Genomic DNA, 16023 nt, shown 5'->3' on the forward strand with positions numbered 1-16023 from the left:
ATAGATAGATAGATAGATAGATAGATAGATAGATAGATAGATAGATAGATAGATAGAGGATACAGGGTGAGTTGAAAATGAAGGGGCTATATCTGGAGAATGAAATTAAAGGATGAGAGAGAATTATACTAGGAGAAGGAGAAAGGGAAAGGTAGAATGGGGTAAATTATCTCACAAAAAAAAACAGAAGAGAAAAGGCTCTTACAGTGGCGGAGAAACAGGGGAAGGTGAGAGGGAATGAGTGAATCTTATTCTCATTGGATTTGATTTAAGGAGGGAATAACATACACACTCAATTGGGTATGGAAATCTGTCTGGGACAAGAGAGTAGGGGGATGATAGAGAGGAGGGCAGATTGGGAAAGGGGGTAATCAGAAGCAAATACTTCTGAGGAGGGACAGGGTCAAAAAAAAGAATAGAATAAATGGGGGAGGGTGGGATAGGATTAAGGGAAATAGAGCTAGTTTTTCACAGCATGTCTACTATGGAAGTGTTTTGCATAACTTTACATATATAACCTATATTTAGTTGCTTACCTTATCAGTGAGGGTGGGTGGGGAGGGAGGAAGGGAGAAAATTTGGAACCCAAAGTTTTAAAAACATATGTTTAAAAAAAATGTTTTCACATGCAACTGGGAAATAAGAAATACAGGAAATGGGGTACATTAAATCCATCCTGCCCTACAGGAAAATTGAAGGGGAAGGGGATAAGAGAAGAGGGGGAGAGAAAGAAGGGAAGGCAGACTAGGGGAAGGGGTATTCAGAATGCATGCTATCTTGGGGTGGGGGAGGGGCGAGATGGGGTGAAAATTTGGAACTCAAGATCTTGTGGAAGTAAATGTTGAAAACAAAAAAATAAATAAAATTACCATAAAAAAAAGAAAAAAAATGTGGTACCCCAAACTAAACTCCCCTTGCATTTGACTACACAAATAATAGGGAATCCTATAGCTCTGAACGCTATTTTGGGTCAATAATTTTTAGAAATAGTGAAGTCTTTTTTTTAAATAAATTTTCTTCTTACACAAGCCCAATCAATTTGTTCATTTAAAAAGAATATTTCACAAAGTTAATTTAGAAATTTTAACCATTTATTTAGTTAGGTGACTAGATAGATATAACTGAGTAATTTTCACACCTCAAGTGTATATAGTTAATCATTTTGCTTGCGATAGCTAAGTTGTTTAACACTGACTTGATTATACGTTACCTTGAGAACCTTGTATTTGTCTTTCTTATCATTTCTTCATAGGCAAAAAATTAAAACATCCCTTTTCTTTTAATTATCCTTTGCTACATGTGTTTCAGTAACTGTTTTATATATTTCTTTCTAAATGTTTCATATCTGGCATTTGGAAAGTGTGTTGAACACATTTTTAGGTAAAAGCATCAACAATTAGTAAAAAGTTTCTAAGCCATCTCCTCTCCCTACACTTTCTATGCCATTGGAACTGTCTTCTGATTGCTCAGATATAGTATACATATTGTGATATTTCAATTACTTTCTCCAAGTTGTTTTCTCATTTAGGTCTTTTTTTCACATAAAATTCATTTGGAGAGAGAAGTAGAATGCTTGATTATTCCATATAATCTTTGAAACTTCTAGTTGGTGTCTTCACCCTAAATATGAAAATTAGGTAAAAGATTATTAAGAGAGGATTCTGGTAAGACAGCAGAATAAGACAGGAAATACTGGGATCTCCAAATTTCTCCCATAAACAAGATAGATCATTTCTTCAAAGTGAATGTTGAGTAGCAGAAATAAGTAAAAGTCAGGGGAAAACAGTTATCCTCTGAAGACAATTTGGAAAGACCTTATAAAAGACCTGACCACCCTGGGTGAAGGCTTGGCTGATTGAAATGTAAACACCTACAGGCAGATTCTGCTGAATCAACAAATGACAAACCTTAAGGGCAGCTGGATCAAGTCTCTCCTCAGGAACTTTCACTTCCTAGATAGTGTGGTGATTGGATGACTGAGTAGGGAAAGATTATTGTCTCAGGACACCAGTCCTGAGTTGACCAGACATGTTCTGGGCCTGTGGCTGTGGGCAAAGAGGAATAAGCTAATGCCCAGTGAGTGTGGTAGCAAAGGAGAGAGAACTCTGCTGGCTGTGGGAACTTGCAAGAGAACAGAGCCACCAGTTTCAGTTTCAGGGCAGAGAGGTGAGCTAAAGTTTGTAGCTGTAGGAAGTTTGTAGCAAGAGCATTTGTGGTGACAGTGTGGCTGGGGGCCCTAGTTGTGGCTCAGGGACAGAGAAGAGTGGCCAAAGTTGTGCCCCTAGAGAATGTTTAGAAAAAAACAGTACAAAAATTTGAAGCCTGAGGCATCACCCCCACACATACACACACCCACACTCCAGGACTAGAACCTGACTAACAATTAGCTGCTAAAAAAATAGGAGTAAGCAAGGGAGAAAGAACCTGACCATAGAGAGCTACTATAGGGATAGAGAATTTCTTCATACTCATAAGAAGATAGTAAAGTTTTAAAAAGCCACACCTGGGTAGGATTCTGGGAAGATTGCAGAGTAGGTCAGAAAATTCCAAGCTGTCCAGATTTCTCCCACAAACAAAACAAAATAGTGCCTCAGGGTGGACTTAAAAAGCTGTAAAAAATAAATAAAAGTTGGGACAGAACAGTGGTCCTCCTGGGACAACCAGAGAAGATCCAAAGAAAAATCCCAAGACCAAGGTTTGGTCCCTATAAAGTGTGAACACCTCCAGAATAGTTCTGCTGAAACAGCAAGTGGCAAGCCCTAGGGCTAGATGCATTAGGAGGTAGCCTAGGCCTCAACCACAGGAATTTTCACCTCCCAGACAGTGTGGGGAGTCAGACATCTAAGTGTGGGGAAGACTGAGGGAACTTCTGCTGATAAGGGACAGCAGACCCAGTTGTGCTGCTGAGATGCAGCCCTGGATGAGAAGGAACCAGCACATGCCCGGTGACTGCAGAAGCAGTGGGGTGGTGATGCCACTGGCTGTGGGCACTTACAGGATGGCAGAGTTCTTAGTTTCAGTTCCCGGCCAGAGGGGAGAACTGAAGGAAGATATGAGGCCAGAGGCACAATCCCCCATACTCCAGGACTAGAAATGATTACAATAATAAGCTGCTACAAATAGATTTTTTAAAATGAGCAGGTAAAGGAGAAAGAACCCAACTACAGAAAGTTACTATAGGAATAGAGTTGACTGTGGCTTGTCTTCAGAGGAGGATACTGAAGCAAAGTCTCCCCTACCCCAAAGAGTAATGTCAAATTGTCACCTATCTGCCCAAAAAGAATTCATAGAACATTTTTAAAAAGAATTTAAAAATCAAATGAGAGAGATTGAAGAAAATTTTTTTTAAAAAAATAAGAGCAATCCAAGAAAAACAAGATCATGAAAAGAAAGTCATCCAATTGGTAAAGGAGATCCAGAATTTGAAGGGAGAAAATGACTCCTTGAAAATTAGAATTGGGTAAGGGGAAGCCAGCAAAGTTATGAGACCAAGAAATAATAATAAAACAAAATATAAAGAATGAAAAAAAGAGAATGTGAAACATCTCATAAGGAAAACAACTGATCTAGAGAACAGATAAAAAATAGAAAACATAATAATCAGACTACCTGAAAGCTATGTTAAAAAAAAAAGAATTTCGATACAATAATACAAGAAACAATTAAAGAAAACTGTCCTGAAGCATTTGAACAAGAGGGGAAAGTAGAAATAGAAAAAATCCACTGATCACCACCATCTGAAAGAGATCCTAAGAGGAAACTCATAAGAATATCATAATCAAATTCCAAGATCCCCAGCTCAAGAAGAAAATATTATGAGCAACAAGGAAAAACAATTCAAATATGGTGGAGCCAAGATCTAGCAGCAGTGACACTAAAGAACACAGGTCTTGGAACATTGTATAGTGAAGAGCAAAAGAACTGGGGTTGCAGCCAAAATATCATACTCAGAGGTTAAGCATAATCCTGAATTTAAAAAAAAAAGACATCCAATGAATTGCCAGACTTTCAGGATTTTGTTGCCAAAAAGGCTAAGGGAATAGGGAGGGGGGAGAAGATAAGGTAAGGAGTTTTAGAGGAAACCCTATTCACATCAGATCTGGGTTAAAGAAGGAACAAAAGATATACATTTAGAAGGGAATAAAAGTTTTCTAAATTTATAGAAAAATAAGAAGGTGAAGGAATAGGATAAGGTGGGAGTGGTATAGAAGGGTATCTACATGAACAAGAAAAAGATAAAGAGGGAATAATATATATTTGGAAGACTATAAAAGTCTTCTAAATTCAGATAGAAATAGAGGGTAAAGGGAAAGGGTTGTGGGGCAAGGATAAGAAAGGGATCTTTGGAGAGGGGTAGGTAAAGTAATAGTCGGGCAAGGTAGAGAGAAAGTAGAGGAGTCAGGAGGGATAGAAAATAAAAGATGAATGCAAGCATAAAATGAAGATCAGGAGTAGAATTTATTAGGAAAAAAAGTTAAAGCTAAAATAGATTTAATCAAAAGAGAAAAATAGGGAAACTATACTATAACTATATAACTAGAGAGTATATGGTTGCAATACTGTTGTGGTATAGGAAATGATGAGTTGATGTTCTTAGAAAAATATTAAAAGACATGGACTTGGGAAGGAAGATGTTATCCACTCTCAGAGAAACAGAGGACAAACTAGTATAGTATTACATAGATGCATATGAATGAGTATATCTATATATGAGTATGATTATAAATATTTAAGTATACATGTATATGTAAATGTATGTGTGTATATGTATTTATATATTTGTATGTACACATGTATGAGTGCATGTGGTGTGTGGTGTGTGTGTGTGTGTGTGTGTGTGTGTATCTCCATGCTCAATTGTAGACTTCTTGGGGGAATGGGGGAGGAAAGGGGAAAATAAGAACAAAATAAAAAGTGCACAGTAGAGAACAAAAGAAAGCTTACAAGGAAGCAAAGAAAAGATGGATAGTTCTGAACACAATGTACAGTATTTATTATATAAGCTTTCTTGAAATGGAAATTTATTGCTGTATATGTTGAATCTTCTTTTGTGTTCTGCTATTCACATGACAATGTTTTTTTTTCTTTTTTTAATTTGTATTTAAGTTTTAGTATTTAAGTTTAAAATAAACTAACACAAAATAAAATAAAAAGCCACTCCTACTTTAAAGAAAAATGTCAAATGATCACAAGTCTAAAAAGATTTCTTTGAAGAACTTCAAATGGACTTTAAAAATCAAGTAAAAGGGCTTAGATCCTTAAAATCTAGCCACTGCTCAAATTCTTATAATCTAACCATGGGCTCATATTCTTAAAATCTAGCCAATAGCTCACTAACATTCAGACTCCTTAAAAGTCTGCCTAATATGACAGATGTTCTAATAAATTTTGTCTTTAGCTGAAAGAAGGCTTGGGTCGAATTCTTTCGGGCAGAATCCATGTATTGTGATTTTGGGGTCCCAGCACTCCTAGATCCCTAAACCTCAACATTTTGGAGGCCCATACGTCAAACTGCCTAACCCCAAGTTCTTCTCTAGCCAAGACTGGAAGGTATGTAAGCCTACCCCCCACACACACACCCCTTTCTTGCTCTGCAGTTGGGGTTGCTTTCCAAGCAGTAAGGCTTGGAGGTGCTTTTTGGGCAGATAGTTACAAGTCTGTCTCACACTCAGCCTGACACTGCCAGGCTCTCAGTCCACTGGGTCAGCTCGAGGCCGTGGAACTGGGTACACCTTCCGCAAAATAGAGGACAAGGACAGATGCCCTATCCAGAAGTGTGTGTCTAATTCTGTCAATTCTCTTGGCTTTAGGGAATTGGGGGGAAAAAAAACTGCAGTTGCTTTTTGCTTCCTTAAGGCTTACTTACTCCCTTCCCTTTACACCCCTGAAACCTCCTTCATAGAACAGTTAGAACAGTTAAAAATATCTCGGCAGTTTCTGGAGGTTTTGTGATTGATCATTAAGGTATTTTGAAACTCCTCCTTACAACTCTGGTCACTCTTTTTTCCCATTCCCTTCCCCCGAGTCAAGAGGGTATCTGTTAACCCCTGTCATAGGAGAAGAGAGTTTCACCCTTTACCTCTCACCTTTGATTTTACCCTCCCTCATCTGGGAAAGGAAGGAGGGCAGAGGGGCAGCAGCTACGGTGTAGGGCCCCCTGGCAATAGCCTTGGGCCCTAGGGCAACCTTTGCCTGGAAGCATCCCCCAGGTTCAGCACATCCTGCTCATTGTAATGAAGCTAGCCTCTGAACTTGGGTAACCACACTCCTCTAAATTTGTATTTTTAACTGTTCATGATGAGACGTTGATTCTCTGTGTAAAGTAATTTGGAAATGCATTAACAAAACTGAAGTCACCTGATTGGTAATGGGTTTGTTTCAAGTTTCAAATTGGTGAACTTTTTGTATCAGTTATGTCAAACAACTTTTCATAATTTGGTTACTGCTAAAATAATTTGGCTATTGTTAGTTATTGTTTAATGTGTAAACTAGCCAAAAAGCTTGTTTGGGTTATTATGTATGTCTTGCTGAGAATTTGCAAGTATATAGAAATCTCTAATGATTGGCTTTTTACATCAGGACAAATTTAAGTTTGAGATGCAAATCCTGGAAAAGTTTTTCCTGAGCTGTGATTAGTGAAACTTGCTGTTTGAAATAAAAGCTCATAGGATTTTATTTTGAGTTGTCTGATAGATCATTATCCACCAATAATCAATAATCCACCATGTGAGAAATGCCATAAGCTACCCAGAGAATATGATACTGGTGGGAAGTCAGCATCAGGAAAAGCTGAGAGAACAATTTTAGCCTCAGTCTAAGATGGAATCCTCCTGGCTCAGTTTCCCCAATGATGTTCCTTTGAAAAGGAATGTTACTCACCTGGCTATTCCTGAGTCTGGCTATGAGGTGGATTTGATACTGCATGGTTGGACAACTGAGTTATCTGAATCCAAACAGAGCTAAGGATGTTTTATCCTGTCATTTGGGCCCTGCAGTCTTTTCTGTCAAATTTGTGTCTTCCAGACTACAGGCCTTCACCTACAGTTGGTAGCAAACAGTGGGTACCAGCCAACATCCCCTCCATTGTTCCCTGGATGCAGCCTGAGCTCGGTTCCAGTAAACCTCCTCTTTGGGATCCACACGAGGCAGAGAGAGCTCTACACTCCTTGCCAGCAGGAAGCAGTTTCAGAAGCCAAGACCTTCACCCCTTACCCCAAAATAATTTGGGTCCCATTTGTTTGAAGGGGGGATGATGAGGATGGAATCTAGATCCCAAAAAGAAAAAACCCTGAACTTTCCCACCGGCTAAGTCTCTGATGTTTGCCTGAGGCTATAATCCCATCAACTGGCCTTTTGTTATTGCCTACACTCAAACTGCCAATTCTCTGTTACCCTTAACCTAGCCTAGCCCTCCATTGTCTTACCTCCCTATGACCCTAGGCCACTTCCTACCCTTAATCCTATCCAGGCCCCGTTCTCCCTTGGCTATGTAGTCCAGGACCTTGGAGTTCTATTACCTCATAGACTATTTGGCCGCTCCTAGATCCCTCCCATATATAAGGTCCATCTTGTCTCCATTAAGGTGTTTAGATTCTTATAATCTAGCCATGGGCTGAGATTCTTAAAATCTAGCCAATAGTTCACTAACATTCAGACTCCTTAAGAGTCTGCCCAATATGATGGACATTCTAATAAGCATTGTCTTTGGCTGAAAAAAAAATCAAATAAGAGATTGAGGAAAAATTACAGAAAAAATAAGAACAATCCAAGAAACCCAAGTGGAAGCTAATGACATAAGACACCAAAAAAAACAAACAAACAAAAAAGAAAGAAAGAAAGAAATAATAGAAGAGAATGTGAAACATCTCAGTAGTAATTACAAGTAGTATTACAAGAAATCATGAGGGAAATTGCCCTGATGTTCTAGAATGAGAGGATAAAATAGAAATAAGAAAATCCATCTATCACCACCTGAAAGAGATCATAAGATGAAAATTCACAGGAACATCATAGCCAAGTTTTGAAGCCTTCAAATTAAGAAGAAAATACACAAACAAGAAAAAAAAACAATTTAAATACTGTGGAGCTACAGTCCTGTTAACAGAAGATCTAGACTCTAGCATTAAAAGAGCAAAGGGCTTGGAACATTGTATTTTGAAGAGCAAAGGAGCTGGGTTTGCAACCAAGAATAATTTAAATGGGGGAAAAATTGACATTTAATGAACTGTTCAGTTCAGTGACAAAAAGACTAGAACTCAATGGAAAATTTGACATATAGGATGTAAGAGAAACATAAAGTAAACATTAAAGACCAGTTATAATGGACTTAAAAAGGTTTCAAACTGTTTACTTCTTATATGGGAAAATGTTATCTGTACTCTTAACAATTGTTATCATTACTTGAGTGGTCTGAAAGAGATAGATAGAAGTCTTGGGGTTGAATTGAGTATGATGGGATAATTCTTTTTCATAACATTTCACTTTTATTTTTTTAATAATTTATTTTTAGTTTTCAACATTCACTTCCATAAGATTTTGAGTTTTACATTTTCTACTTCTTCTCCTCTCCCTCTACTCCCAAGATGGTGTGCAAACACCATAGGCTCAACTTATACATGCATATTAAGCATATTTTCATATTAGTCATGATGTAAAAAAACAATTAGAACTAATGGGAAGAACCACAAGAACAAAGCAATAAAACAAAACAACAAAGGAAAAGGAGGGCAAATAGTATGCTTCCATCTGCATTCAGCATTTTCCATCATGAGTCTTTTGGAGATGTCTTTAGATGTTTGCATTGCTTGGAAGAGCCAAGTCTATCAAAGTCAGTCATCGCACAGTGTGGCTATTACTGTGTACAATGTTCACCTGGTTCCCCTCATTTCTTATCAACAGTTGATATAAGTCTTTCCAGGTTTTTCTGAGGTCTACCTGTTCATCATTTCTTATAGCACAATAATACTCCATTATATTTATATACCCCAACTTGTTCAGCCATTCCCCAATTGATAGGCATCCCCTCAATGTCCAATTCTTGGCCAACACAAAGAGAGCTACTATAAATATTTTGTACATGTAGGTCCTTTTCACTTTTTCATGATCTCTTTGGATACAGACCTAAAAATGGTATTGCTGGGCCAAAGGGTATGCACAATTTTATAGCCCTTTGGGCATAGTTCCAAATTGCTGTCCAGAATGGTTGGATCCGTTTAGAACTCCACCAACAATGCATTAGTATTCCAATTTTCCCACGTCTTCTCCAACATTTATCACTATCCTGTTTTGTCATGTTACCCAATCTGATGGGTATATTGTGGTACCTCATAATCATTTTGATTTGTATTCCTTTAATCCATAGTGATTTAGAGCATTTTTTCATATGACTACAGATACCTTTAATTCCTTCCTCTGAAAACTGCCTGTTCATAAGCTTTGACCATTTATCAATTGGGGGATGACTTATATTCTTATAAATTTGAGTCAGTTGTCTATACATTTTAGAAATGAGGCTTTTATCAGAGACACTGGCTGTAAAAATTCTTTCCCAGTTTTCTGCTTCCCTCCTAATCTTGGTTGCATTGGCTTTGTTTGTGCAAAAACCTTTCAATTTAATGTAATCAAAATTATCCATTCTGAATTTCATAATGTTCTCTGTCTTTTGTTTAGTCATAAATTCTTCCCTTCTCCATAGATACAAAAGGTAAACTAATCTTTGCTTTCTTAGTTTGCTTATAGTCTCTATCTTTATATATAAATCCTCTACCCATTTTGACTTTGTCTTGTTATAGGGTGTAAGATGTTGATCTATGCCCAGTTTTTGCCATACTTTTTTTTCCAGTTTTCCCAGTAGTTTTTGCTAGTGATTTTTCTATCCCAGAAGCTGGAGTTTTTGGATTTATCAAATAGTAGATTAGTATAATCATTGACTGTTGTGTCTTTCATACCTAACCCATTCCACTGATCCGCAACTCTATTTCTTAGCCAGTACCAAGTAGTTTTGATAATTGCTTTTTATAATACAATTTAAGATCTGGTACAGCTAGGTCACCTTCCCTTGCATTTCTTTTTATTAGTTCCCTTGATATTCTGGACCTTTTGTTCTTCCAGATGAATTTTGTTATTGTTTTTTCTAGCTCTATAAAATAATTTTTGGTAGTTTGGTATAGTAGACTGGTATGGTGATGAATAAGTAAGTTAATTTAAATAGAATTGTCATTTTTATTATATTAGCTTGGCCTACCCATGAGCAATTGATATTTTTCCAATTATTTAGATATGACTTCATTTGTGTGAAAAGTGTTTTGTAATTTTGTTCATATAGTTCCTGTGTTTGTTTTGGCAGGTAGACTCCCAAACACTTTATAATGTCTACAGTAACTTTAAATGGAATTTCTCTTTCTATCTCTTGCTGTTGGGCTTTGTTAGTAATATATAGAAATGCCAATGATTTGTGTGGGTTTATTTTGTATCTTGCAACTTTGCTAAATTCGTTTATTATTTTAAGTAATTTTTAACTTGATTCTCTAGGATTCTCTAAGTATACCATCATATCATCTGCAAAGAATGATAGCTTTGTTTCTTCTTTGCCTATTTTAATTACTTCAATTTATTTTCCTTCTCTGATTGCTATAGCTAACATTTCTAGCACAATATTGAATAACAGTGGTGATAATGGACATCCCTTGTTGCACCCCCGATCTTATTGGAAATGCTTCTAGCTTAATCCCATTACATATAATACTTGCTGATGGTTTTAGATAGATGCTATCTATCATTTTCAGGAAGACTCCATTTATTCCTATGCTTTCTAAACTTTTTAATAGAAATGGGTGTTGCATTTTGTCAAATGCTTTTTCTGCATCTATTGAGATACTTATATGATTTCTGTTAGTTTTTTTTGTTGATATAGTCAATTATGCTGGTAGTTTTCCTAATATTGAACCAGCCCTGTATTCCTGGTATAAATTCTACCTGGTCATAGTGTATTGTACTAGAGATAAGTTGTTGTAATCTCTTTGCTAATATTTTATTTAAAATTTTTGCATCTATATTCATTAGAGAGATTAGTCTGTAATTTTCTTTCTCTGTTTCAGCTCTTCCTTGTTTAGGTATCCAGCACCATATTTGTATCATAAAAAGAATTTGATAGAACTCCTTCTCCATCTAATTTCCCAAATATTTTATATAGTATTGGAATTAGTTGTTCTTTAAATGTTTGATAGAATTCACTTGTAAATCTATCTGGCCCTGGAGATTTTTTCTTAAGGAGTTCATTGATGGCTTGTTCAATTTCTTTTTCTGAAATGGGGTTAAGTATTTTATTTCCTCTTCCATTAACCTGGACAATTTATAGTTTTGTAAATATTCATCCATTCACTAAGACTCAAATTTATTGGCATATAGTTGGGCAAAATGGCTCCTAATTCTTGTTTCAATTTCCTCTTTGTTGGTGGTGAATTCAACTTTTCATTTTTGATGCTGTTAATTTGGTTTTCTTCCTTCTTTTTTTAAATCAAATTAACCAAAGGTTTATCTATTTTATTGGTTTTTTTTCATAAAACCAGCTTAGTTTTTTAGTTATTTATAGTTCATACATATTTATATATGTTTATATTTATAGCTCAATAATTATCTTAATTTCAATTTTATTAATCTCTCCTTTAGCTTTCAGAATTTCTAATTTGATATTTAATAGGGAATTTTTAACTTGTTCTTTTTCTTGCTTTTTGAGTTGCATGCTCAATTCATTGATCTCCTCTTTATCTATTTTAGCCATGTAAGCATTTAGAGATATAAAGCTTCTCCTAAGGAATGCTTTCACTGCATCCCATAAATTTTGGTATGTTGTCTCATTATTGTCATTCTCTTGGATGAAGTTATTTATTGTTTCTATGATTTGTTGTTTGACCCACTCATTCTTTAGGATTAGATGATTTGGTTTCCAATTAATTTTTACTCTTTCAATCGCCCTTTATTACATGTAATTTTTATTGCATCGTGATCTGAAAAGGTTGTATTTAGTATTTCTGCCTTTCTGCATTGGATTGTGAGGTTTTTATCCCCTAGTACATGGCCAATTCTTGTGTAGGTGCCATGTGCCACAGAGAAAAATTTATATTCCTTTCTGTCCCCATTCAGTTTTCTCCAGAGGTCTACCATATTCAACTTTTCTAAAATTCTATTCATCTCAACTGGTTTTTTTTGTTTATTTTGTGGTTAGATTTATCTAGTTGTGAGAGGGGAAGATTAAGGTCTCCCGCTAGTATATTTTTGCTGTCTATTTCTTCCTGTATCTCCCTTAACTTCTTTAAGAATTTGAATGCTGGGGGAGGGGGGGCGGGAAGAGGCTAGTAAGATGGAAGATGAGGAGGTCGCTGAGATCTGGGAGAAGGTGGCCGACTGTGGGGAAACAGACAGGTTGTTGGGGGAAAAAAAACAAACTGAAGATCACCCAAAAGGAAAGCAGGAAATGTATGTCTCCTCCCAAAGTTCCCATTGTTATTCAGGCCATAGCCTTCCCTCAGGACCCCCTCCTCAAATATGGATCCTCCAAAGACCCACAAGCACCGGGTTGTCAGTTGCCCCAATTCTAGCAGCAGGCCAGCCCTCGCTGTGAAGTCCTTGGCTCAGTGTGACGCAGAATACGCGGAGGCCCAGACGCGGATCCTCAGTAGCGTCAGCCCTGAGGAATAACAAGAAAAGGCCGACCAGAATCTCCCAGCCCAAAGATACCGGACAGCCCAATAATGTGATCAGGCAACCCCTGGGTCTTCATGGTTCACACGGCTTCAAGCAGCATAAACAAATGTGTGTGCCAGAAGATGCTGCTGCTGCCGCTGTTCCCACTACCACCAGGGTCGTCCGCCACAGGTCGCACTGCCATGGCGGACCGCAGGACTTAAGCAGAGGGAATGACCTGATTTTCTTGCATTGTGATCCTCTTTGCTCCACCCACTGTGACCTTCAACCCCATGCACTGTGACTCCCAAACCCCTTTTCCCATTGTGATTGGCACTTCAACAAAGGTTGTCCCAAGTCGCTGTAAAAGGAGAAGGTGGGGGCATGAAGTGAGTTGGGGGGCCCACCGCAGACTTAGAACAGAGAGTCAGATTGTGCCACTTGGGGTGAAGCCAGTGCCAGCAATAACAATTTTTCATGCCCATTAATATGGGATTTCAAAACATAAATGGGAACAACACCAAATGTTCCTGTCTTTATCACTTAAATAGCAAGTTCCATTTGAAAGAATTGTTTTGTTTTGCTTTTTTCCTTTTCTGTTTGTTTATTTGTTTGTTTCAGAGTCTGATTTGCAAGAAATGCATGGGAGGGGTTTTAGCTGTTAAATGAATTTTCATTTTAATTGAGAAGGGTAATTGATAGTCTTCTAAGATGTTTCAATGAATTTGCAGAAACATTAACAGACTGGATTTTGGTAAGTTTAACTTCTTGTTCTCTGCTCCTATTGCTGCCCCTAAAAGGGCTCCCCCCATTACCTGTCCCCGATGAACCTCATCTTGTTGGGGCTTTTCACTGAGACCAGGCTGGCAGGAGGCACCACTAGTATTCAAGGAGGTGGTGAAAGCAGACAGACTTGCCCTCCCTTTCTCCCCAGGCTGGTCTCTCCACCCCAGCATTCACATGGGCTATTTCCAGCCAAGAGTTCAGGGTGAGGGAGGGAGGGAGACTTGTCATACCCAGGTTTACAAGCAAGGAAAACTATATTTACTCAGTATTTTGATTTCTTATCCAAGGAAAACATGGGAACGACTCTGGTTTCAAGGCCTCTGGTGATAAGCCATCTGTACAGTGTTGTCAGAGGGTAGCTCGATTTCCTAGCCACAAGATTTGAAATCTTAGAAGCCAGGGCCTGCTAGCGCTCAGCTTATGGTACCAGTCCAGAGCTGAACCTGGCACCTTTCCTTCTAGGAGTCATTGCTTTGGGGACTAACCATACTGAATAACATTTGGAAAGAAGCCTCTGGTCATGCATTAGTTGGTGATGACAGACTGGTTCCCTGTAGGTCAGTGTTCACTTGCTCAACTAGATGCCTGACCTTCCAAAGCAGAGTCCGGAGGAGGGTTTTCTACACCCCATCCGGATTCTGAAAATTCAGCTTTGCTCCTTAGACCCAGGTAGAGGAAGAAGTTGTTGCCTAAAGTGACTTCTTGCTGCCTGTATACTGTGGAAAGGTCTACCTTTCTTCTCATTCCCCATCTCCTCTCTTCTACTGCACTGATTCTTCCTAGGACTTAGTTATTAGCCAATTCTTGCTTCTGATTTTAACTGACAAGTTTCCAAGGGATCTGGAGATTGTTGCATTTCACAGGTAGTGTGTGTGCACTGCCAAGCTATATTTAGACCCAGTGTGGCAAGTTGAGTTTGCTAGAGTGCCCTGAGCTTTGCCATGTTTCAGTGGTGGCATGTGTGCTGTCTTTCATGTCCTATCTTATCCTGTCCTGCCATGGGGTCAGGCCAAGCAGGGGGAAAGGGCTACAATTAGGAGACAGCCTGCCACTCTTTGCAGTCACTGCCTGCTCCAAAGTGAGGGTCTTAGTGGGTTGATCCTGAGGAGGAGTGGTGCCACAGTGAGTGAAAAGGACATCACTACCATTGGCCCATAAAACAGTGGCATCAGATCACCTCCTTTCCCAGGGAATTACCTCCAGGAGTGGCAGAGAGAAGGGGAAGCCTGCTGTCCTTAGTTCTGACCAACTCACCTGAGTACACAGTCTACATAACTCATTGACCCAAAAAGAATGGGGGCAGAGAACTCCCAAGGCAAGCCCTGGCCACAGAGGGCCCCAGGTTCCTGTGCCCAAGTGTGCACATCTCGGGCCCAGGAGAGGGCTTCCTGCCCAGGGAAAGACCTTCTTGGGTCCTTTTTGCAATGTTAACGGTGCGTGTGTGTCTGAAGGTGGGGAGAGCCCCTCAGGCCTGGAGCTTAGCCCTCCTTTGCTGAGGTGAGACTCAACATCATTCTGTGCCCCTAGCAGCTCCAGCACCAAGGATTTGTCTTGATTCCCCAGAGTGGGAAAGGCAAGAGAAGTAAATAGGAAAATATATTATGTGTGTTGAGTTGTGGAGTTGGGTCAAGGAGATGGGAGGAGGAGGGGCTGGGCTTTCTGTGGTTGTCCACATCTTTCTTAAGTGCATTTCCTTTGGTTGAGTTTTGCTCTGTTTTATTTGTTTTTATTTTTAAAGTGAGCTGTGGATTTTGGCTTAGGAAATTCGGGATGGGGGTGAAGGGCAGTAACCCTAGGCTACTGCCCCTTTAGCTACCTGTCCATGGTAACATCCTCTCCTCCAGCTCCTCTGACCCCATGGGCCAGGCCTCTGACCTCCTGGCTTAACAGCTTCCAATGAACCACTTCTCCCACATCAGTCTAGGTAACCAAAGGAGCTGGGGGTGCAGGGGCTGCTAATTAGCCCCTCTTAGTTTGATCAATCAGGATGCTCCCCTCCTGCAGGCAGGAGACAGCACCCCAGAAGCCCATCCCAGCCCTCCTTGGCAGAGCCTTCCTGTTGTAGAAAGGTGGGGCCACACTTGGCCACTCCTGACCCAGAGTCTTGAGAGACCTCTTGGAACCTTGTTTCAAGTTGTTATGTACCACCCCCTCTTGGGTGAGACAAGGTCCCCTTGGGTGTGTTCAAGGGAGAAGAGTAGGAAAGGGAGGGAGAGATGCCATATATTCTACAGTTCTGCCCTGCTGGAGTAGCTGAGCATCTCACTGAACTCCCACCCCTCTCCAAGCTTCCCCAAGTCAGCAGATTAAGCATGTTATAAATTGTATTTTCAATAAATGTTTTAAACTTCTCAAAAAAATGTTAAAAAAAGATTTTGGATGCTATACCACTTGGTGCGTATATATTTAGTAATGATATTGCTTCATTGTCCATGGTACCTTTTAGCAGGATGTAGTTTCCTTCCTTATCTCCTTTAATTAGATCTATTTTTGCTTTTGCTTTGTCTGAGATCAAGATTGCTACCCCTGCTTTTTTTTTTTACTTCAGCTGAAGCA

The 16023-nt window shown here is 39.0% G+C and overlaps 1 pseudogene; it reads left to right on the forward strand.

The window, feature by feature from the left end:
- Positions 1-12358: 12358 nt before the first annotated feature.
- On the forward strand, positions 12359-15575 carry LOC114042432 (annotated as a pseudogene).
- Positions 15576-16023: the final 448 nt, after the last annotated feature.

The sequence above is a fragment of the Vombatus ursinus genome, unplaced genomic scaffold, assembly GCF_900497805.2.
Source record: "Vombatus ursinus unplaced genomic scaffold, bare-nosed wombat genome assembly UNPS02014449.1, whole genome shotgun sequence".
Lineage (NCBI taxonomy): Eukaryota > Metazoa > Chordata > Mammalia > Diprotodontia > Vombatidae > Vombatus > Vombatus ursinus.